At 42.4% G+C, this 24,949-nt stretch overlaps 1 protein-coding gene across 3 annotated transcripts in view; it reads right to left on the bottom strand.

Moving 5' to 3' along the window:
- The window catches only part of LOC109927670 (cadherin-18-like), a 578,296-nt gene that overhangs the window by 398,628 nt on the left and 154,719 nt on the right, over positions 1 to 24,949 (bottom strand). For 2 of the 3 annotated variants that reach the window (XM_048616417.1, XM_048616438.1), the window contains exon 3: positions 7,465 to 7,509. The exons of the other annotated variant lie outside the window; for it this stretch is intronic. The gene's annotated coding sequence lies outside the window, so the exon portion shown is untranslated. The remainder of the gene's footprint in view (positions 1 to 7,464; positions 7,510 to 24,949) is intronic. 3 annotated transcript variants of the gene reach the window in all.

The following is a 24,949-nucleotide window of genomic DNA, read 5'->3' as shown; positions in this document are numbered from 1 at the left end:
TTAACTCTGATTTCTCTTCACAGATGCTGCCAGACCTGCTGAGCTTTTCCAGCAACTTTTGTTTTTGTGTCTGATTTACAACATCCGCAGTTCCTTTGGTTTTCTCTGGAGTGATAGTTTAGTGATAACATCACTAGGGCAATGAGTTAGAAGAGACTAAATAGAAATTAAAACAATACTTGTTGATAAAAGAGAACAAAATATCATGTGACAAGTGAACCATGAATGGGTTAGAAGCAAAGTCACTGATGTCATGATAAATAGGAACATAAGAGCAGAAGCAGACCATTCAGCCAATCAGCTTTCTGTTATTCACTTATGACGAGTGGTTGTCATTGACTAGGTCAACATTTATTGCTGATCCCTAATTGACGTGGCGAAGGTGGTAGTGAGTTACTTTTTTGAACTGCTACAGTCCATGCAGTGCAGGGCCCACAAGGAAGAGAGTTGCAAAGTTTTGATCCAGTGAAGCAATGGCGATATAATTACAAACAAGGATGTTGAGTGACATGGAAGGAAACTTGTAAGGGTTGATATGTCCATACACTGGTGCTGCCAGTGTCTTTCTAAGGTAGATTTGTTGGTTGTGTGATCACGTAACCCTGTCTATGCTTGCTGCTTCTGCTGTTTGCCATGAAATTAGTATTGTGTGGTAGCTTCACCAGGTTGACACCTCATATTCCGGTATGTTGGGTGCTGCTCCTGGCATGCCTTCTTGTACTCTTCATTGAACCAGGGTTCTTGGTTTCTGACATTCCCTTTACAGCAAGTAAGGGGAATGTAAGGGGACCACAACACTCCAGGTGCCACCTTTCCAAGGCTTTATACAAAGGAAGCAAGGCATCTCTATGACTTTATCTCTTCTCCTGTACTCAAACTGTCTTGCATTAAATGCTAATAGACCATTTGCCTTTCAAAATGTTTGCTGCATCTGCATGTGAACTTTCAGTGATTTATGAAAAAATACAGCCAGTGGACATTAATATTTTCCAATCTCTCAACATTTGTGAAACTTTCCACACCTCAGTTCTCCTACATTAATAAACACTTATCCACATTATATTACATCTGACATGCTCTTGCCCACTCACTCAGCCTGTCTAAATTCCCTTGAAATCTCTTTGCATTTCCTCAGTGCATGCATTCCATTTAGATTAATGTCATGTGTAAACTTGGAAATATTACATTTAATCCCCACATCTGAATCATCAAAGTGGATTGTGAACAACTATGGACCTTTTCCTGATCCTTGCAGTCCCTGACCTGCCTGTCAGGAAATGACCCATTTATTTCTACCCTCTGTTTTCTTTCCATTCAGTCATCAACAATTCATGCTGGAAATGAACCTCACATCTCATTTACCTTGAATTTTGTTTATTGAGAAGGAAGTTTTAGAAATTTTAAATGGGGCGAGGGGTCTGATGGTAACAAGTGAAGATGCTGAAGGAAAGGGGGAAAGGAATGAGAGAAACCTAGAGAGGAATGGTCTTGGGTCGGGTTGAGAGTATAATGCCTGTCAGATGCTGATGGAATGAACAATGGAACAGATAGTTTCTAATAAATGAAACTGAGTTGATAAATTCAAAATAAATTCAAGACAATTAGTAAATAAGTCATATCAGACTCGAAACATTAACTCTGTTTCTCTCTTCACAGAAGCTGCCAGACCTGCTGAGTTTTCCCAGCACTTTGTGTTTCAATTTCAAATATCCAGGGCTGCAGCATTTTACTTTTAAATTGGTTTAACAATTCTTGTAGTGAAAAGATTCCTCTATTAAAAATGAAATTAATAACACTGGGATGAACTGACAATAAATACAAGCACAGGCCATTCATTTTTGGAAAACAAAATGCAGTTGATGAATCACAGAATCCCTACAGTGTGGAAGCAGGCCATTCAGTCCATACCAAACCTCTGAAGAGGATATTACTCAGACCCTATCCCTGCATTTCCCATGGCTAATCCACCCAGCCTGCACACTATGGGCAATTTAGCATGGCCAAGCCACCTAACCTGCACATTTTTTGGCAGATACAGGGAGAATATGTAAACTCCAAACCAACAGTTACCTGAGGCTAGAATCAAATCCACCTCCCTGGCGCTATGAGGCAGCAGTGTTAATCACTGAGCCACCATACCACCCAATCTGAGAGGGTTGTTAAATGATACACAGCAAGACTTTGAGAAATTGAGGTACATTCTTGCCAAATGTATGGTGAGATTGAACATTTCTCATCCATTTTTTTAAGTACTGCATCTATTCATTACTGTCAACATTATTTAATGTAATACATTGTCACTGTGGTAAAAGTTCATCTTTTCATGACTTCTAGTTTTATTAAAAAAGAGAATCGATAACAGGTCAATGTGAAACACAATCAGAGATAATGAATGGAAAGCAGCTCAGATTAATCTTAAATAATTGATTTTCTAAGTAACATTTGACATGTCATGCAAACATTCAATCATCAGTGACAAAGTACAATGTATTGAAAATCAATTAAGAATACATTTTAAAAAGTTTCGCTCATGATTCCAGAAGATTTTAAATGATGGTTCCAAAGTTCCACAGATTTCACCCTAGTGTTTTACCATAAATTCAACCATTTAATTTGCATTTCTGAGACTGTTTCAGCTTTCCATTGACATTCTAGGAGACCTAAAATTTCCATGCCACTAAATCTGAATTGAAATTCCAGCAGTGCATTTTGTTTCAAGATGGATGTGCATCTTGGAATATAAATCCACATCCTTGCAGTGATGCCTCCTCACCTGACAGTGTCCATCCACTTAATGCACATAAACTCAATATAAACTGATTATCAATAACGTGCCTCATTTAGATCATTCCCAGATGTCGCAAATACAGCAACGTCTATTTATATAAAGCACTTCTAATATAATAAAACGACCCAAGGCTCATTCAATCCAACATTTTAAAACCAAATTAGGCACTGAGTCTAATAAGGTGATATCAGGACAAAAGCTTGGTCAGAGGGGCAAGCTGCAATGGATGTTTTAAATTAAAGCAGAAAGTTGGAGAGTCAGCAGGGGTTTATAAGGGAATTCCAAAGCTGAGGGTTAAAGCAGCTAGTTACAATCAGGGGATCAGAATTAATTTCCCAATCTCTGAGCCAGGAGGCCCAGGTTCAAGTTCCACCTGCTCTAAAGATGGGTATTGGTAACTCTTAAAAAATTGATTACAAATATCTTGCTGAGTGTAGAGATCATCAATGATGTTGGGGCTGGATGAGATTACAGACAGAGGGAGATGTGAGCAGACAGTTGGAAACACAGATGGGAATTTTGCCAGCAAGAGTTTTGCCATGCCAGGAGTGCAGGGCCAATAGGGAACTGTGACAGGGTGCTGGCAAGGTTATGGGCAGCAGAATTTTGTCTGAAGCCATTAAACAATGTAGGCGCTAAACCAGGAACAAAGTGAGTTGGTGCAGAGTGTGCAAACATCATAAATTGAAGCAAAATCCTGTGGATGCTGGAGATAGGAAATAAGAATAAACAGAACGTGTTGGAGAAACTCTGCAGGTCTGGCAACATCTGTGGACAAAGAAGCAGAGTTAAAGATTTGAGTCCAATTTAACGACTATAAAACCTTCAGATCCAGCCCCATATATCTGCTCGAAGTACTGAAGACACAAGCTAAACCAGGACTGATAGAGAAACTGCTGCATGGGTTTGGATCACAGAGCAGACCCTTATTGTTCTGGTGATAGTATTAATCTGGAGGACTGGAAATGGTTGGAACTTCTGCTTGAAGAAGGGCTGACCAGCTACAAGCATTAACTTGGTGGCCACCCAATTAGCTATGGATAGTCGAGAGGCCAGGCCAATTGTGAGGACTGTGGGTAGCAGGTCACTCCCCCAGGCACGACTTCACAGTGGGCAACTCCCCAGGCACAGTATTTCACTGGCACCCTGTACTGATTGGACCTAGGACCAAGTGGATCTAATTAACTATGCGATTCTTGATTGGGGTTGATAGCCTGGGCCAATCAGGAAGTGCTGGCTGACAGATATAAACAGGAGATTCAGGAGGTCTCTTCAGTCTACAGACTGGCTTTTCTCCATCTGGCCAGAGCCCATGAATGGTATACATATAAATAAAGGGTGACCTGGTAACAGAATACTGGCCTCTGTGCAGTTATTTCAAACCCAAACGCACATTCACTCCCTGCAAGCTAGTAGTATGATTCCACCTGACTGAGATGAAGCTTTGAACCTGAACAGCAGCCATCCTTTCGCTGATCCCACCATACTTGGACCTTTGCCATTCCCAACATCTGACCCTTCAACAGCTGACTCCTAAGCTCATTGCAATTGCTCAGTCTCTTCTCCCTTTGTCCATTTTTGGCCATCACCCTGGCCCTGCCCCTGCCCTCTATGAGACTGAGGACAGCACATCATCACCGCGTAATAACAGTTGGAAAACCAATACCTATGCTTCTTGTAATGAAGACTACTGTATGCTTTATTATTAGCTCACTCTACTTGTCACACCTTCAATAAATTACATACGCATTACACCCAGCTCGGTCAGCTCCTTTACCCTTTTGAATCATACCCTTTATGTTCCATTGTCTGTCCATGTTCATCATACTGTAGTGTAACACCTCATACATCTCTGAATTGAACATTATCTGCCAGATATCTGTCAATTCCACCAACTTGTCAATGTCTTCTTGGAGCTTTACACTGTCCTCCTCACTGTTTACAATTCTTCCAATTTTTTTTGACATCTGAAAACGTTAAAATTCTTTCCTACACACTAAGATCTGGGTCATTAATGTAAATACTAAGCCCTGGAGATATTCACCACAAATGTTTCTTCAGCCTGCCAACTCCCCTTTGATGATTCCTCTCTGTTTCCTATCACTCCACCCATTTTGCACCCATATTGCTGATGTTCCTTTTATACAGTGACTTATAACTTTCCTCACAAGTCAGTTGTGTGGCACTTTATCAAATGCCTTCTGAAATCCATGTAAATCACAACAAGGAACCTTTCCCTCCTCACGATCTCTGATGACTCTTCAAACAAATTGAGCATTTTAATTAGACAAAACTTTCCCTGAACAAATCCATACTGACTCTTCTGAATTAACCCACATTTTTACATGTCCATTAATTCTAACACGAATAATTGTTTCTAGAAGTTTCTCCACCACCGAAGTTAAAGTAACTAGTTTCTAATTTGCTGCATATCTCGGTATTCACTCACATCCCTGGCACTATCATCATCTTTAAAAGCCTGTTGTGCTCCAGGACAAAAACTGCCATTCCACAGCTCCCTGCACAGTTCCTGATATTTGTCCCAGACATGGCAGATCAGGAGAATGTGGCACCCCTCTTTGTGGACAAGCACCTACAGTTCCTGCTGGATGGTATGATGTAAAGGAGAGCCATCCTTGTCACTGAGGACCAGCAGAAAAAGTCAGGATAACAGATGCTGCCAGCTTGGTCCATGGTTGCCCCCCCCCCCCCCCCCCCCCCCCCCCCCCCCCTCACCCCCACCTCCCCCACCAGCCCCCCCTCCCCGGTTCAGTGCAGTCCCAGGCATCTGGTGGAATGCTATGCAGTACACCAAAGGTCTCCTCCAGTCCAGTAAGCTGGAGTCAGGAAGTACTCACTCAGATTTCAATGTTGGAAATTATCAGCATCTAGCTTCTCATGACATGTGACAGGCTAGGAGGTTGCATATCATGACGATGAGATCTGCAGTTAATGAGGCTGAGATCAATAATCCCATTAATAGTCATTCTCCCAGTGGGAATCATGTCCCAACTCCCAGAACCCTTTAGGAAAATGCAGCTAGATTTTTTCTCAATGTTGAGAAGGGCCTTGTTGGACTTCTCATGTGGTTCTCCCATATTTCCCACTAGAATACATTGTGTTCAGGCCCTATAAGATTCTGCTGGATGTGTTTTAATGAGGGTGAATGATGTGCTGATCCATTAAAAATAACTTCTGCCCTCAATCCACCATCAACGTATTCCCAAACTCTCACCCTGTCATCGACAAATTGATATTTCACCTCCCGGACAATGAAATGTTTCATCCTGTCTTGTTTATCACTTCACCACATTCCACCCAGCGACACAGGAGAGAGCCATTCAGCTCAATATTCCATTGTTATCCCTTTGAAAGAATTATTCATTAATCCCAGTCACTTTTTTCCAAATTTTATCCCTTCAAATTTTTATGACATAAGATTTTTTGAGTCATTTAACTCAAATCTTTTGCTTGCATTTTCACAGGCTGAGCAGCTGTTATGTATATTATGCAAATAGTGTGTTCGCTGATTGTGCAGTTTGCAATGATCATTATTTTGTTTTCTTGTGCAGTCCACTCTTGCTGCTATTACAACTAAATCCTTGTTGCACAACACAATTATGCAGGTCACTAATGGAAAAATACACGGTTCTCATTCAGTGTTTGCTCAATACTAGAATGTAGATAAACCTACTGAACATCACCGAACAGTGTTAAAATCTCACAGTCAACCTTTTGGTTTGTGTTTAGTACTTCATCTGATTTCAAACAGTTAGCTGATTGACCTTTATTGTGGCTGCAAATGGAAGGATTATCTGTGTAGGAATATAGTGAGGATTTCCTAGCACACCGAAAAAAAATGGATCACTTCCCTGAACAGAATTCCTATAAATCATAAGTGCTCATGTAAAATAAAATGTTAAAAAAGGAACTAATAACTACAACGCTTAGAAAAGTAGTTAAGGTTTAGTTTAAAAATAGACCTAAGAATTTGCATTGGTCATGATCCCAAAAAGTGAAAGGCTGTCACAGTTAAATGACTGCAGAGAAATAAAATTTGCAGATGAAGGGAAGGCAGTGACATTATCTATACATTTCTAAACATGGCATATTTCAGCATAATAGCTGAGTGAGATGCTGCTATTGTGTATTGCTGTCTTTCATGCATAGATAGGAGCCTCAGCAAAAACGTAAGTGAAATCTATTCATATTTATGAACTGAGAGGTTATTAGTGACGTTCTATGCATTAAATTTAATGACTTATAGTTGAGATTTTCCAAATTTACACCCATCACCAGATGAAAAGTCTTTCCTCCTGATTGTTCTGCAATCAGAAACAGAGAGGCCCTCATTTGTTGGGGCTTGTGTGCGTGGAAGCTTGGCAAATCCTATTAATAATGATTGCATTTGACAGCAATTGCTGGAACCAGGGAACTGAGGCAAAAAAAAACAGAAATTGCTGGCGAAACTCAGCAGGAAATGACTTCACAGCAGCCAGTGTCCAGTCACCATGTCACCCTTTATTTACACATGGACAGTCCCTTGACATTGATCCAGCTCCCACAGAGACAGCTCTCAGAGTGAACAGAACGTCTGACACTTCCATTCATATCAGTTGGCCAGGGTTCCCTGATTGGCCTAGATTAACAGGCCCAATCAGGGACCTTATACTCACATGAAGTCCCCCTGGCTGACCTCGTTCCAATCACTACAGCAGCATCTGTGGAGAGAGAGGCAGAGTTAATGCTCTGAGTCCAGTGCCTCTTCTTCAGGAGACCTCATAACTACCCAGTGTAATGTTGCTAAATGGATCGAGGACATTCCAGTCTGTCTTATGTTGGTACAAATCGGCAGAAAGAGAGACCATTTTTTACAACAAAAATGAACTACATCCTCTTGCTTAATATTTCTTTAAGTGGACTCTTGTTGGAATTTTAAACTGCTGTTACTGGACACTGAAGAAGCAAGTTGACTGCTTCCCGAAATTTCCAGCAATTACCAGGATATAATTATCATTGTTCAGTGTAGGAGGGAGCAGCATATGGTGGAAAGCCTTCAAACAATTTAAAACATGAACTTTTATTGAATGTTATGAAAATGAGAAAATCAAGTAAAAAGAGCTGTATTTGCCTCTGGGAACAGACAGGGACCACTTGCCTTTTGAGCAATGACAGTTTTATAGTCAATGAGTGATCACAGCACCCAGATCACACTGGCTGGAAACCGATGTCAATTAAGTCCTGTCTAGCTTGTTGTACCAAACACTGCACTGCTCCATCATGGTGAAGGTGATGTTTCTCCTGGTCACTGCCCTCAACTTTCTCTTCAGAAGCCCTGTTTTGCTCTCCTAATTCTTCAACCTCCGTCACATCCCCTGTTTGCCCACTCCAACTGTACAGAACACAGCAGGCTGGAATCATTTAACACATTTTGTCTGGGTTGTATTATAAGGCCTGCACCCTCTCTCCCATTCCCCACCAATTCCCCAGACTGATCCAGGCATTGGAACCTCATCTGCAAGAGGCCTGTTCGTTGCTTCACCATGGCCCTGGTGAAAGAATGGGCTGCAGTGCATCTACACTCAGTCCCAGTTCAGGAGTTGTATGACAGAGTTAACAGCAGAGGATATCCTTAGTCCCTCAGTAACCACCCTCAGAAGGCATGCAGCCTTTGAAACAAAACCAGAGCATGGGACTTCTCAAGGATGAAGGCATCATGGCAACTCCCATGGTACCTAACTTCTAAGGTGCAGCACCAAAGATCATTGAGGACTTATACATTGATGGTTGGAACCCATTTTTTACAGGTGAAGTCAGCTGTGTTGTTATATGATCCTTTTAATGTGATACCATTTCAGAAGGCAGCTATGAGTTAATAACATTGCGATGAGTCTGGGTAGGTCAGATGAGGTAAGGATAGCTGATTTCCTTCTCTAAAGGATACTACTGAACCAGGATTGTTCCAATTTGACAATAGTTTCATGGCCATCATTAGGTGATTCATTCAGAGTTAGTAAGAACTTCAGATGCTGGAGTCAGAGATAACACAGTGTGGAGCTGGATAAACCCAGCAGGCCAGGCAGCATCAGACGAGCAGGAACGTTGATGTTTCGGGTCGGGACCCTTCTTCAGAAATGGTGGAGACGGAAGGGAATTCTGAAATAAATAGAGAGGAGGGGTGGGGCTGAGGAAGGTAGGTGGGATGGTGATAGGTGAGTGCAGGTAGGCAGTGGTGGGGATTGGTCAGTGAGGTGGCAGGAGTGGATAGGTGGGGGAGAGATGGACAGGTTGTGTCAGGTCGTGTCAGGTCAAGGAGGCGGGGATGAGAGGGAGGGTTGGCCATGGGATAAGGCCGGGTGTGGGGAGATTTTGAAACTAGTAAAGTCCGCATTGAGACCATTGGGTTGTAGGCTCAAGCGGAGGCTCAGAGACCTCTTTGTAGAGTATCTGCGCTCTGTTCTCGACAAACGACAACACCTTCTGGTCGCGAACCACTTCAACTCCCCCTCCCACTCCCTGGGTGACATGTCCATCCTGGGCCTCCTCCAGCGTCACAATGATGCCACCCACAAACTGGAGGAGCAGCATCTCATATTCTGCCTTGGGAGCCTTGGACCTCACGTACCACCCCACCAACCTCCAAATACAACACATCATCTTTCGACATTTCTGCCAACTGACAATCAGACCCCGCCACCAAAAGGATATCTCCCTCCGCATCCCTGTCCGCTTTCTGTAGGAACCGTTCACTCTGCGACTCCCCTCGTCAGGTCCACACTCCCCACCAATTCCTCCTCCACACCCAGTACCTTTCCCTGTAACTGCAGGAGGTGCTACACCCTCTCCCAACCTCCCTCTCACCTCTATCCAAGATGCCCCAAACAATCCTTCCAAATCCGGCAGAGATTCGCCTGCACTTCATCTAACCTCATCCACTGTAACCATTGCTCCCGCTGTGGTCTCCTCTATATCGGGAAACCAAACACAGACTCAGGGATCGGATCACGGAGCATCTGCGCTCTGCATGCACCAACTAACCCGACCTTCTGGTTGCCATCCACTTTAACTCCCCTTCCCACTCCCCCCTGGTGACATGTCCATCCTTGGCCCCCTCCACTGTCAGAGTGAGGCCAAATGTAAACTGGAGGAACAACACCCGATATTTTACCTTGGGAGCTTACAGCCCGATGGCCTAAATATTAACTGCACCAGCTTCAAAATCTCCCCTCCCAGAACCTGTCCATCTTCCCACTCACCTATCCACTCCACCCTTCCCACTGACCAACCACAGTAACTCCCTACTTGCATCCACCTATCTCCATCCCACCTACCACCCACCCTCATCCCACCCCCCTCCCTCTATTTAGTTCTGGGCTTTTGGCCCAAAACACGGACTCTCCTGCATCTTGGATGCTGTCTGACCTGCTGTGCTTTTCCAGTTCCACATTTATTGACTCTAACTTCCAGCATCTGCAGTCCTTACTGTCTCTAGGTTTCTTCTGTACATGTTTCAGCTGAAAGTCATTGATCAAGAAAAGCCAAGCTCCCCCGAAAAAATAATCGATAGAATTGAAATTAGTTAGTTTAAATGTGTCTGTAAATTAACATAAAATCTTTTTATTCCTTCACTCATTGGCTTGATCACAGGATAAGATATTCCCTACCAACTCCAATCACTCTCAGTGCTGCAGTCATACGTTATTGTATTTAACCTTCCTGACTGTCACAGCATGAAGCTTTTACTGCTTGGATGCTTTTCTGATATAAAACTGTCACGTCTTCCACCAGTTAAAGATTCCATTCACTTGGAAAACAAAACATGTAAAAGGTCATTCAGTGTAAGAATCCTGCTGCAGAAAGAGGTGGGTGGGTGGAAAGTGGGGAGGTGAAGGGGTTAATTCCTGATTTTTCCCAACATGACGCACAGAGAATGTGAGTGAGTGTCTGGAGCCACTGGCACAGTCACGGAGGACGAGTTATCATGTCGGATCCAAGGATAGTGATCTTCCAATGCACCAACAAAAGTTAAAACCCACTGAACAAACATGTCATCAATACCGTGTCTACAATCTGTGCAGTGTCTCAGTTCAGCTGACAAGCATTCAATGATTTTAATTTACATGATAATAATTTAGCTTTTAATTTATTCAATGAGAGGGGCAATTGCTCTATCAGAGCAGCAGAAGCTCAACGGTGCAGGTTATTTATTTTCTCTGTGAAATGTCAGTTTGTTGTAATACTGTGGTGAACTCCAATCTTTTTAGTTGCATACAATTTATGTTTGTCAAAGACAGGACTCAATGAACATTGTCAGTGTCCAACAACAGACAATTCCAAAAAGAGTGGCTACATTTCACTGTTCTAAAATATTACTTACATTCAATTTTTCCCAGGAACAACAGTGGGGCTTTTTGTAAGGTTTCCAATAAAACATTTTAAACAGTTCAGGGGGGACTGATGAACAGATCTGGGTTCAGTTAGTTTGCGAGGATACAGAGGCAAGTTACATGTGGAAATAAACTGAGAAACTTTGCTGCAGAGGTCGTGATTTAAGATCTCCAGCTCTGTACAGTTAGAATTCAGGGAGGAGTTTGACAGGTCAGCTTGTACAGCTAAGCATCTCAGTAATAAAGTTTAAACGTTGTTTCCTTGCACATTAGTACTTCTTGTAAATTACAAAGAGCAGTACTGCACAGGACAGGACCTAAAGCCCAAATGACTGCCAACACGTAACAACTTTTAGTTTTGATAAGCGTGAGATGGAAAGATCCAACAAAATGAGTCTCTTTTCAATACTATTTTCATAAATTATCCTTTGGTACAGTCATACCTTTTTTTCATTACAATTAATAAGGAAACAATCATTAATGTCTTAGAATTAACATTGGGTTGAATGCTCATTAGTGTTGTCAATTTCCAATCCCTCAGTATTGATGGTCCGTTTACTGCTGCACTAATATTATTTTGTTGACAACACTTATACTTGTTGGTATCATTGTCAAATGATAGTCCTCCTGGCAGTTAATATTTTGCAAATAATTTCTGTAGATGAACAACAGAACCCAGGCTATAAATACAGTGACCCAAAGAATAAGCTATAGGCAGCATAAAGCAGCTAAGTACTGAAATTGCTGGTTACAATGGATACAGTCAGGTTCAGTGTGAAGGAGCAGCGCTCTGAAAGCTTGTGATTTCAAATAAACCTGTTGGACTATAACCTGGTGTTGTGTGATTTCTGACCTTGTCCACCCCAGTCCAACACCGGCACGTCCACACAATGGTTATGTGTTAATAATGCAGATCAGACGAGAGGTGAAAGGAAATTTTGTAAGAGTAGTCATAATATGACAAAATACAGGCCAGTTGCTTAAATAGGGAGCCCTTTTGTCCTGAATTGATAATTAATTTACATTAAATCACGTTAAAGACATAATTTACCTCCTGAGTAATGGGTCAACTGACCCCATACTTACCTGATACATTCTGCAACTGCACCAAGCACAAACCAACTATAACCCCCAACTTTCACCTGATACCCCTGGGGTCTTGACCTCCCTTCAACCCCTGGTATTCCAACCCCCTGTTTCCTGCTTCAGACCTGAAAAAACATCCCTCAGCAATCAGCCCCATTCATTCCCATTGGACCCACAGTCTCCCCTCAGTCATTTACACAACCCACTCCACTCACCTGTTCCAGACACACACCCCTCTCCACCTCTTTGGACACTATCTTCCTCCATTTCCCCCAGGACCTAGACCCAGCCTGCCCTTCACCCCCACCTCCAGGACCTGGCCGACCTGCTGATAGACTCGATCTCCTCCAACACCACGCCCACCCTCCCTCATTTCTTTTGGAGCTGATTTCTCGTAGTCACCAACTCTAAACACAACATCATTTAGGTGTTCCCATTAACCTTGGCACTCTACATATACCTGGCGCTCTAACCCCAGGCAACCTTCCCCCATCAAGCTGGAAACCTTCCCAGTTGACACTCTACTGACCTTGACACCCTACTGATCTTCACACCCTACTAAGCTTGGCACTCTACTGACCTTGATATCCCTGCACCCTAACTAGCTGGCACCCTTGCTTGGTAGTACCCGAATCTCATATCTTCCTGATGTACCCACCATGTGATGGTGCCTGTCAAAGTGAATGGCTCTGATTTTGGAACATGGCAGCTGACTGTTGTGAAAAGGGAGCTTAGCTTTTCTTCCTCAATAGAAACATATCCTTAAACTTTGACGCTTTTTTCTGGACTCTCCACCATTGGGAACATTCTTCCTTCATCTACCTTGCTTAGTCCTGTTAGAATTTCATTGGTTTCTATCAAATCCCCCCTCATTCTCCTAAACCACAGTGAATAAAATCATACACAACTCAATCTCTCCTCATCTGTCAGTCCTGCTATCCCAGGCATCAATTTGCTTATGCTACAGTCCCTCCATAGCAAGACCACTGTTGCTCAGATAAGGAGAGCAAAATTTTACATAATATTCCAGATGTGGTCTTACCAAGTTCCTGTATAAGTGCAGCAAGACATCCTTGTACCTGTACTCGAATCCTCTTGCTATAAACGTACGGTTTGCCCTCTTTACTACCTGTTGTGCCTGCATCCTGAACTAAGAAAGAATTTTCAGAACAGAAGTAAAAAGCCACATTTCTGAGGGAGCCCTGACTGGAAACTCCTCTCATGACAATGAAGGGATAGAGTGGAAACTGCAGGAGATTGCAGTTTCCTTCAGATTCTTCGAAAATCCACTCCACTCATTTAATTCAGTTCTTGAAAACTTTTTGTTAGAAGTTGCAATTGCAACAAAAACCTGCACAAATAGATCATGACTTAGTCCCTGAGAAGTTTTAAGGTTGTCCTTGCAGGGGACACACAAAGAAGCATGAAATACATCACTGCTTGGTATTTATTAATGATCCTGTTTAGAAAGCAGCCAGCATAGACGGGAGCAGAACTCCTCATAGTGAATTTATGGAATTGACCTGAAATTGATGAGCACATTTATAAAGCTTCATTGGCATAAACACAAGAAACAACAGCTACAAATCACTGAACATTGTTAAGTCAGCATTAAACAATGTATATTAGGGACAAAAAAAAACAGGACCATTACTTGAATGTAAGGGAAGCAAAAGGCTGAACAATCCCCTGGGCTCTTATTCATGAAATGTACACCCGGCCCTTGGGTGATTTATGTGGAGTTTTCATTCTGCAACACTGAGGCAGAGTTCACATTGCACTTTGCAAACTGTGACAAGAGTGTCTGAGGAATGTGGCTGTGGAGACAGGTGGGTGTGTTGGCATAGCAGCCTAGATCTCAGCATTGCTTAAAGACCCCCTAAATCTTACTCCCACACCCTATGCCTCCAAGATCAATTATACCAACTGTGCCCTCTCAATTACCAATCTGTATGCCCCCTCTATGTACCTTCCATAGTCACTCACCCATTAACCAAAATGTACAGTCTTCACCAGTAATGCAATAACTATTGGAATTATTTTTAAACTTTGAAAAAAGTTAAACCAACAATCTGATAAAACCCTGAATTGAAACACTCTATCAATCCTACTGGTGAAATGTTCAGTTTGAATATTCAATAGTCCATATTCCACACATTATGTTTTTAACATGCAACAAGTAGAAATTGCATCAAATTGCAGGTGACTCTGAACATGTGTAGTTTTGTCCATGAACAGTGGATGTGCAAAGCAAAGGTGCAAACTACTGCAGTTGCTGGAAATCTGAAACAAACACAGAGAATTATGGAGAAACTCAACACATCAAGCAACACCTGTGGGGAGACGTGTAAAGTTAACATGAAGTATGACTCTTACACAGAACATGAGGATTTCGGGTATTAACTCACTCTCCACAGATGTTTCTCTCACTCTCCACAGATGCTACCAGAACTGCAGAGTTTTTCCAGAACTTTCTGTGTTTGTTTGAGCCTTGACCAAGTGTTGTCATGCATTAGAGAACTACTTCCATTGAAAGAAGTGATGTTATGCATTAAAACTACAAAGTCAAATGTCCTGTCTGATTCTGCTGAGATGTTTTATGATGTAACTTCAATCAACTGTTGGCTCTAACTGATAAATTAAAAATTCTGCTTTTGAATATTGAAATTAATCTCTGCACCTTCTTCCCTTCATTAATTGGTCGACTCTCCTTTGAAATGGAGGCAGAGCAATATGATATTCTGTCAGTTTCAGACAACTTGCCTGGAAGCTTTTTGGTAAGATCCCTGTCACCATTATGAAAGCTTGGTTGGTTGTCAGAAACTGTTAATGGTTTAAACTCAGCAGGTAGTGTCCTGATCCAAAAAAATGATTGCTAACTTTAAGAATCTGTAATAACAAAACATAATTTTGTGTTGTTTCTTCTTTGTTTGCAAACCTAATTGGCACAATTTGTCAAAGAAATTATCAAACTCTATTGCCAGTTGTACCTAGATACAGTGAAAAGTGGATAATGTCGCTATGTTCCGATGCCATCTCAGATGACAGAATAACTTAGTGAATAAATTGTATTAATGGTAAAACACTCAATAAATTAATATTAAATTGCTACTACTAACACTTCAATAGTTCATCTTGCCCTTTCTGTAGACTTCACCCTCTCTTCTCCTCCAGTTGCTATCATTCGACATCGTCCCCAGGGTCCTATTGATGTGCTCCTTTCCTCCCACCTCCGGTGTTTCCAAGCAGGAGATGGTTATGCCGCGCAGCTCGCACTGCCTCTTCCAACACTGGGCATCGATGTTCTGGCTCTGAGTCGACAGATGGGGGCTTGGCTCATCTCCCAATACTGCCACCCAAGATGGAGCAGGAATGGAGATACATGGGGCCCGGGCCTCCCTCAGGAGGATGTCAGGAGGAGGTTGCATGGCAACCAACTCCAAATAAAAAAGTGACTGAGCTGGAAAGACTAAGATGGAACCGTATGGATGTACATAGATACATAGATACGGATGTACAGCACAGTACAGGCCCTTCGGCCCACGATGTTGTGCCGAACTTTTACCCTAATCCTAAGGTCTATCTAACCTCCACCACTACCTTATACTATCATCCATATGCCTATCTAATAGCTGCTTAAATGCCCCTAATGAGGCTGACTCCACTACCCTCTCCGGCAAAGCATTCCACGCCCCTACCACTCTCTGAGTAAAGAACCTACCTCTGACGTCTCCCCTATGGCAGAAGCTGCCACATGAGCCATGAGGGGCTGAGACCTGCAATCAGAGCTGAACATTGCTGATCCCATCGCAACCCACCTCATATTCTATGATATCTGTCTCTATATTAAGAAAACTGTCTGAAATTCAAGAAATCAGTTCTTACTAGCTCATTCTATGTCTGTTGACATAAGCAAGAACTCTACACTTAAATAATTTATGGCACATTATTGATTTCATAATCTATCATTATCATAATGGGCTGCCTGTCAGTTAAGAATGATTTACAGCTTCAAGTGCGAATAAACCCCTTAAGGCGGAGCTATGAATACATGAGTTTGTTTTTATAAGGGGGTTACTTTGTTTTTACTCAATGAGAATGCTTTGTTTAACAGCACATTATCAATAAATAGGAACATCAATAGTTACAGCACAGGAAGAGGCCATTCAGCCCATCAAAAAACAATACAGCACAAGAAAAGGCCCTTTGGCCCTCCAAGTCTGCGCCGACACATTTTATCCTTCCATACAAAAACTGCCTTCACATACAGGATCCATATCCCTCTATTCCCTTCCTATTCATGTATTCATCCAGGTGTTTCTTGAATGCTGTTATTGTGTCTGCTTCCACCACCTCCTCTGGCAGCGTGTTCCAGGCACTCACCACCCTTTGTGTGAAAAATGTGCCTCGCACAATACGCCATCACACGTTGAACCTGTGTCGCCTAGTAATTCACACCTCTACCTTGGGAAAAATCCTCATACTTTCCACTCTGTCCATGTCATTCACAATCTTATAAACTCCTTAACCTCCTGTGGTCCAGTGAAAACAAACCCTGTCTGTCCAACCTTTCTTCAAAGCTAAAATCTCCCATACCAGGCACTATCCTGGGAAACCTTTTCTGTACCCTCTCCAAAGCATCCATTTCCTTCTGGTAGAATGGTGACCGAACCTGTACACAATATTCCAAGTGTGGCCTAATTAAAGGTCTATCTTTATACTCAGTTTCCCTTCCAATGAAGGTAAGCATGCCATAGGCGTTTTTTATTACCTTATCTACCTGCGCTGCCACCTTCAGTGATCTGTGGTCCTGCACACCCAGATCCCTCTGCATATCAATACCCCAAAGTATTCTACTATTCACTGTATAATTTTAACTTGTACTTGACCTTCCAAAATGCATCACTTCACATTTGCCCGGATTAAACTCCATCTGCCATTTTTCTGCCCATGTCTCCAACTGATCAATGTCCTGTTGTATCCTCTGACAATCCTCCTCACTGTCCGCAACTCCACCAATCTTTATATCATTCACAAACTTACTAATTAGACCAGCTACGTTTTCCTCCAAATCATTTCTGTAGATCACAGACAGCAGAGGTCCCAGTACTGATCCTTGTGGAACACAACTAGTCACAGCCCTCATGTCCGCACTGGCCAAAAGAAACTAACTGCCCATTCTAATCCCACCTTCTAGCACCTAGTCCGTACTGTTGCAGGTTCTAGCACTTCAGGAGCAGATCCAGTTCCCTTTTAAATGCATTGAGGATTTTTGCTGTCACCAAGAGAATGTTAAGTAAATTGCAGCTATCTACCAGACTTTGGACAAAAGGGTTTTCCTCCTGTCCCCTTCTACCAATCACCTTAAATCTATGGCCCTGTGTAATTAATTACTCACCCCATCCCAACCCATTGAACTGAGATCAGAAATTCATCACAGTCTGATCTGAAAACTCACAGTGTTCCTAGCATCTGACCTGCTCTTGTAGCCATTGTGTTTATTTGGGGAATCCAGTTCAGTTTCTGATCAATGATAACTCCCAAGGATGGAGGACTCAGTGATGGTAACACCATTAAATGTCAAGGGGCGGTGGTTAGATTGTCTCCTATTGGTGATGGTCATTGTCCGGTATTTGTGTGGTGTGCATGTTACTTGCCACTTGTCAGCCCAAGCTTGGATATTGACCAGATCTTGTTGCAATTGAACACGGACTACTTTGGTATTTGAGGAGTTTACCAGGATGTTGTCGGGAATGGACCGTTTGAGTTATAAGGAGTGGCTGGATAGGTTGGAACTTTTTTCACTGGAACTTACGAGGTTGAGGGGTGACTTTATAGAAGTATATAAAATCATGAGGGGTATAGATTAGGTGAATAGCAAAGGTCATTTCTCAAGAGTGGGGGACCATATTTTTAAGGTGAAAGAAGAAAGTTTTAAAAAGGACATGAGGGGCAACTTCTTTTACACAGAGAGTAATTTGTACGTGGAATGAACTTCCAGAGAAAGTGGTGCATATGGGTACAGTTACAAAATTTAAAAGACTAGGATAAGTATTCAAAAATGAAATATTGGAAAGATATGAGAGAAATGCAGGCAAGTGGGATTTGTTTAGCTTGGGAACATGGTTAGCGTGGACTAGTAGGACTGAAGGGTCTGTTTCTGTACTGTTTGGCTCTATAGATATTTAATTGTAGTCTATCTCAGCATAGCCCCGGGTAAATACAGGGTGAGTTGACATTGGGGTGTGTACGGGAAAAGAATGGTGGGTGGGGAGGCATGGACTGATATGAGTTGACATTAAGTTGACATGAGGGCTACAAAGGGAATTGTAAAGTGAGGTGGGTTAGCTAAGTCAGCTGTATGGTTGGTTTGTAATACAGGTTGCCATGAAGGTGTGATGACCCTCAGGTTAGACCACCACCAGCCGTCTCGCTAATGAGAAAGTAGCCCTACATTCTGGCAAGACTATGGGGTTGGATGGAGATGCATAGATTGACATGGAGGTATGAGGTGCATGGATGGTGGAGTTAATGAGTTGCCATTATCGGGATAGGGGGAGTGTGTGAAGGGTGAGGGCTGTTTTCATTTCATTGCTTTTGTTTCTGTCAGCTACTACAAGGCTCCTCACTGAGCCGGGCCTTTTAAACAGTTTGCTGTCCTACCCAGCTCCACCGCTGCTTCCTCCAAACACTGTCTCAGGAGAATTAGGTAAACTCCTTACTCCGAGAACAAACCTCTGCTGTGTGGGGTACCTTCCCTTCTGCTGTGTTTATGGAGTTGGGATGTTCTCTAACACTGTTCTCTCAAGTCAGCAAGAGTGAAAATTCAGACCAGCAGATGGGAGGAAACGTGATTTTCCTGAGCTCCTTACCATGGCAACAGCCAGACTCTGAGGAGGTACATGTGCATTTTGTACCCAAGATCTCCTGATCCACCAAGAGGCATCACAAACATGGAGCTGGAAATTTGCAGGAAAATAGTTTATCAACAATTAGTAAAGAAAGTTCAGCATTTTGTGATCTGATTCCCGCCTGTACTAGAAGACAATGGTTTGCCAGAGGGGTTATCGCTTATGCCCCACATTCCCCCTCACTAGGGTATATGGAGCTGGGGAAAGGTAACATAGAGCATTGGCCAGTTGGCTCTCGTGATGCAGTGGTAATATCCCTACCTCTGAAATAGGAGAAGTGGGTACAAGCCCCATCTGCTTCCGAAGTGTGTAATAACATCGCATGAACAGATTGCTTATAAAATAACTAAAGCAGCGGTCAGTCCATTGCGCTCTCCTGAACCTACTTTCCATATTATAAATGAGGATTCAGCAAGCCACCCACCTCAGGACTGGTGAGGTCCTTCAGTTGGAAATCAAAACCTCAGTGACCAACCTACAGCAGGTTACTGGGGGCATTGACCATCTTTGGGGGTATCCTAAGTTTACCACAGGCATTCCCCTCTCAGATGGAAGTCCCCACTTTGTGCCCCTCACAACCCGACCTCTAAATATGGACCCATCCCACGCACACCTTTCCCCTCCCAGCACCTCCTCACTGGGATCTCCAATCCCTTCCTGACCAAATGAAAAGCTTCAGGAGATGCCTGCAGCTCCTACTGGGGACACTTGTGGTTCTAGCAGTGTTCACGAACTCATGTTGTTGGGGTTACAGAGTGACTGATTAACCAGATTGCTCTTAATAGAAGAAAGTCCCGGTCTCATGTCAAGGGTGGCATGGTGGCTCAGTGATTAGCACCACAGCCTCACAGTGCCAGGGACCCAGGTTCAATTCCACCCTCGGGTGACTGTCTGTGTGGAGTCTGCATGTTCTCCCTGTGTCTGCATGGGTTTCCTCCAGGTGCTCTGGTTTCCTCCCATAATCCAAAAATGTGCAGGTTAGGGTGGATTGGCCATATGAAATTGCCTGTAGTGTTCAGGGAGGCGTAGGTTAGGTGGATGGGTCTGGGTGGGATGCTCTGAGGGTCAGTGTGGACTTGTTGGGCTGAAGGGCTTGTTTCCACACTGTAGGGATTCTATGATTATCTATTAACATGAGCCCCAACTTATTATCACAATAGGGCAGCCACATTTAAATTGGGCAACATATTAAATTGCCCCATAACATCCACTGCATGGTCTCTGTTTACAACAATAACAGGTTTTGTAGAATATATTTGACAGAACAGAACAGAGAATTGGAATAAATATGAAGTGGCTTCACTTTAGATTAATTTGAGGATGAGTATGGTGACATATGTAAGATTTGGAATGAATATTTTGACAGTTAAACTCTGCATTAGATGGTGCCAATTATTGGTCTCAGATGTCTCCCTAATTAACCTGCTCAGAGATGTTATTACAGACTGGGACTTGAACCCAGGCTATTTGGTTTAGGGGCCAGGACACTACCACTGCACAACAAGAGCCCAAATGTACTGGACTCAGGTATTTTCCTCATTAACCAAGGGAACTCAGTTGCTTTATCAAGGATATTTTTGCAGTGGGTAATTGAAGGTGAAAGAGCCAGGCAAGTTTAACTATTCAGTGTTACTCAGTGAGTTTCAGACAGTTATTATCTTATGGAATCAATAATGAAGCCCATGATGTGACACACTGCCACTTGTAACATCAATAAGTGACTCTTACTGCAGTTTAAATGATATTGTCACCCCTGTGAATATGTCGCATTCAGACAATAATGAAATATTGGTGCTGAATGAGTGCTGACAGCTTTCTCACTGATCCATGAAGGGATGATGTCCGAACCTGTTCACATTGCTGAACCAGGAGGAAATAATTCAAAAGTGAAAGACAGCAAACAAGGAGGGTCATCAACAGCCACAGGGAATCTCATGGAGGAGTCATCAATTAGAATAAGAAGCATTGGAGTTCATCCCGGAGTGAACCATTGGGTCTTTTAAAGGAGTGAGTCTGACCAATGACGATGGAGGAGGACAAGGCCAGAGTCTTTCAGACCACAATGATTTCAGTCTCAGGCTGGACACTGACAGGATATGGAACAGGTGTACAAGGTATTGACAGGAATGGAAGGAAGCTCAGGCAAGATGATTGTAAGCACAACCTTTTTTTAAAAATCCTCATCCCTTTTGTGAAAAGGGGCTGTTGGCTGCTGGGTTGTAGTGTTTCCAGGGAAACAGGAAACCTCTGAGAGGGGTATTTTGTAGCCTCCTTACTGTGTCCCTGAGAACACCCTCTGAGCTGACAGCACTAGCACCCAATGACACATATCAAACTTTGAAGATTGAGTGATGATTTTGTTGAAACTTACAAAACAGTAAAAGGGATAGACAGGGTCAATGCAGGTAAGAGGTTTCCCCTGGTTGGGGGAGTCTAAAGACCTTAAAGGTAAGGGGCTGAGTGCCACTCAGCCTGAGACAAGGCGAAAGTCTTTTACTCAGATGTAGTTAACCGTTGTGATTCTCTACCACAGTGGCTGTGAAAGCTCAGTGTTTCAGTATTTTTAAGGTAGACTGATTGATTTCTGATTATCAATGGAGTACATGGAGTTGCTAAAAGCATTAGTCCAGTAGGCTACTGTCAGCATCAAATGTGTTAAAGAAATGAAGATTCCTTTCCTTTGCATAACTTCTGAGGAATAGCCACTGTCACATCTGCAGACTGACACAGATTAAGGTACCCAAAAAGCAACACCCAAATCACCAGGCCAGTGCCATCAGCTCACTGCAGTCAGCTTGGCAGAAGATTGCACAGGAACCACGTGTACATTGTTAGACCAATTTCAGAGTTCAATAAACAAAAAGCAAACTCATTTAAAAAACTGCTGCTTTGTGACAAAGCAGAATCATGACCAAAATAACAAGCTGTTTTCTGTTACAGTAATTTTTTTTAATGTAGAGAAATCTTTGAAATTGTGCATAATTCCAGCATTTCTTCTGAATATGCAGCTGTTGAAATGATGTATTTTGAAGTCATGGACAGAGAATGGCATGTACATAAAGTGATGCCAGACATACATTTTGCTTTAATATTCACACGGTTTGAAGTAATACATCGAAAGGATACTAAAGTTACATTTTTCATGAAGCTTGGTTTCTCCAAACCTGCAATTTACATGCTTTTGTCTGTAATTCAAATCAATTTCTTGCAAAATTGAGCAAAGGCAAATGCATGGATCCTGGCCCAGCTCTCTGAGCCTACGGTGCATTTATCAGCATAACCAGTTTTCAGTGCTACGGAGGATGGGTTTTGACCACTGTTCATTAATTTCCCATCTAGCTTTAGATATTATTTGGTGGAAACTGCATGGTGTAATATTACTATCAAAGGGAGCAGGAATAAATGGGACATTTTGGATTGGTAGGCTGTAACTAGAACGTACAAACATACAAATTAGGAGCAGAAGTAGGTCATTCAATCCCTTGAGGTTGCGTCACTGTTAAATAAGATCATGGCCGATCTGCGTGTATTTCAAATTCCACATTCCCATCTCTGCCTGAAAACCATTGGTCTCTCTGTGTAATAACAATCTATCTACTTCTGTCTTAAAAATATTGAAAAAACCCACCTCCACTGCCTTGTTACATGGAGTTTCAAAGTCAGGCAGTCCCCTGACAGAAATAAAATTCTCTTCATCTCTGTGCTAAAAGGGAAACCCCTAATTCCATATCAGTGCCCACTAACTCTGGACCCATCCACAAGAAGAAACATCCTTTGCACATCCACTTTGCCAACACTGTTCAGGACCTTACAGATCACTCAGAACTATAATGGATACAAGTCCAGTCTGTCCAAACTTTTCTGATAAAACAACCCACTCAGGTTATGTATCCATCTGGTATACTTTCTATGAATCACCTCCAAATCCATCAGTGCCTTGTATAAGTGGAGCTCAGTCACTTTTATGATAAAGGAAAGCATTGATTATTTCGCTTAATTACTTGCTGTACCTGGGTACTAACCTTTTCTAACATATGCTCCGTAACACCCAGAATCCTCTGCATCTCCAAATTCGATAGATGTTTTCTATTTATATATTCTAAGAGTGAAGTGAACCACTTCATACTTTCCACAGTATACTCCCTCACTCACTCAAACTATCTATATCTATCTGCAATCTTGCTATGACCTTTTCTCATCTGAGCCATAAAAATTGTAAGAAGACGTAGCCCCCATCATAAACCCCTGTGGGACTCCACTCATTACTTCCTTCCAATTGGGAAAAGACCCATTTATTCTTTCTCTCTGCCAGTCTTGAATCTTCTGCCTCTGTTCATCTGTTACCCCCTACACCCGCAGCTTCTGGAACAGAGAATAAAGAACAATACAGCACATGAACTGGCCTTTCAGCCCTCCAAGCCTGCTCCGACACATTTTGCCTTTCCATACTAAAACTGCCTTCACCTACAGGATCCGTATCCCTCTATTCCCTTCCTATTCATGTATTCGTCCAGGTGTTTCTTGAATGCTGTTATTGTGTCTGCTTTCACCACCTCCTCTGGCAGCATGTTCCAGGCACTCACCACCCTTTGAGTGAAAAACCTGCCTCGGACATCTCCTTCTACTTTGCTCAAGGACTTATTAATGTGATACCCTGTCAAATATTTTCTGGAAATCTAAGTGCATACAGCTCCCTTGAACCACATATTGCTCCTTTAAAGAAATAAATTGGTTAAGCATGACTTTCCATTGACAGAACAACAATGACATTTCCTCATTACCTTGCGATTTTATAAGTACCCAGCTATTGTCTCGTTTAATAATTGAATTGAACACCTTCCCCATGACACTTGACAGGCTAATTGGTCTATAGTTTCCTGTTTTCCTGAATGTGCACCCCCCCACCTCCTTTCTTGAATTGGGGATTATATTTTACTACTTTTCAGTCTGTTGGAATCTTTCCTGAATCTAGGGAATTTTAGAAAATTAGTATCAACTTATCCACAACCTCATTAGTCACATATTTTAAGAGTGAAGCAAAATACTACAGAGTCTGGAGATTTGAAATAAAAATGGAAAGTGTTAGAAAAACTCAGCAGGTCTGGTATTATCAGAGAGGAGAGAAATAGAGTTAATGTTTTGAGTCTAGTGTGATTATTCTTCAGAATTGAAGGGGATTGAAAAATTATCTCATGTAAAATTCATCAGAGGTTTGACAGGATAGATGGTGAGAAACTGTTTCCCTTGGGTGGGGAATCTAGAATATGGGGCTGCAGTATCAGAATAAGAGGTCAGTAATTTAGGACTGAAATGGGAAGAAATGTCTTCACTCAAGAGGGTTGTGAGTCTTTGAAATCCTCCATGCTATGAATGTTCAGTCATTAAGGATGCTAAAGACAGTAGTCAATAGTTGTCTGGGCACTGATGAGATAATGGGATGGTGGAATTGAATAGGTCACGCATAGTCTTGTTGAACAACAGAGTGGTGTTGAAGGAGGAAATGACCCACCCCTCAATTTCTTGTCTTCATATCTGAATTTTCCTGAGTACAGTACTTCTTTATCCTGGGGAACTGCACAGCCTTGGGATCTGACTCTGTAACAGTGATGGAAACCCTGGTCATTGTTAGACAAGCAGATCAAAGGCTAAGACAAGGATAGGCTACTGACTTGCAAAGAGATGTTTGTCAAAATTAAAATTAATGAGCAGTCAGGCCATTGCTCATTGGACACAAAAACAAAGTTGCTGGAAAAGCTCAGCAGGTCTGGCAGCATCTG

Source organism: Rhincodon typus, chromosome 2 (assembly GCF_021869965.1).
Source record: "Rhincodon typus isolate 14 chromosome 2, sRhiTyp1.1, whole genome shotgun sequence".
Lineage (NCBI taxonomy): Eukaryota > Metazoa > Chordata > Chondrichthyes > Orectolobiformes > Rhincodontidae > Rhincodon > Rhincodon typus.
This window is presented reverse-complemented; position numbering and strand designations above follow the sequence as displayed.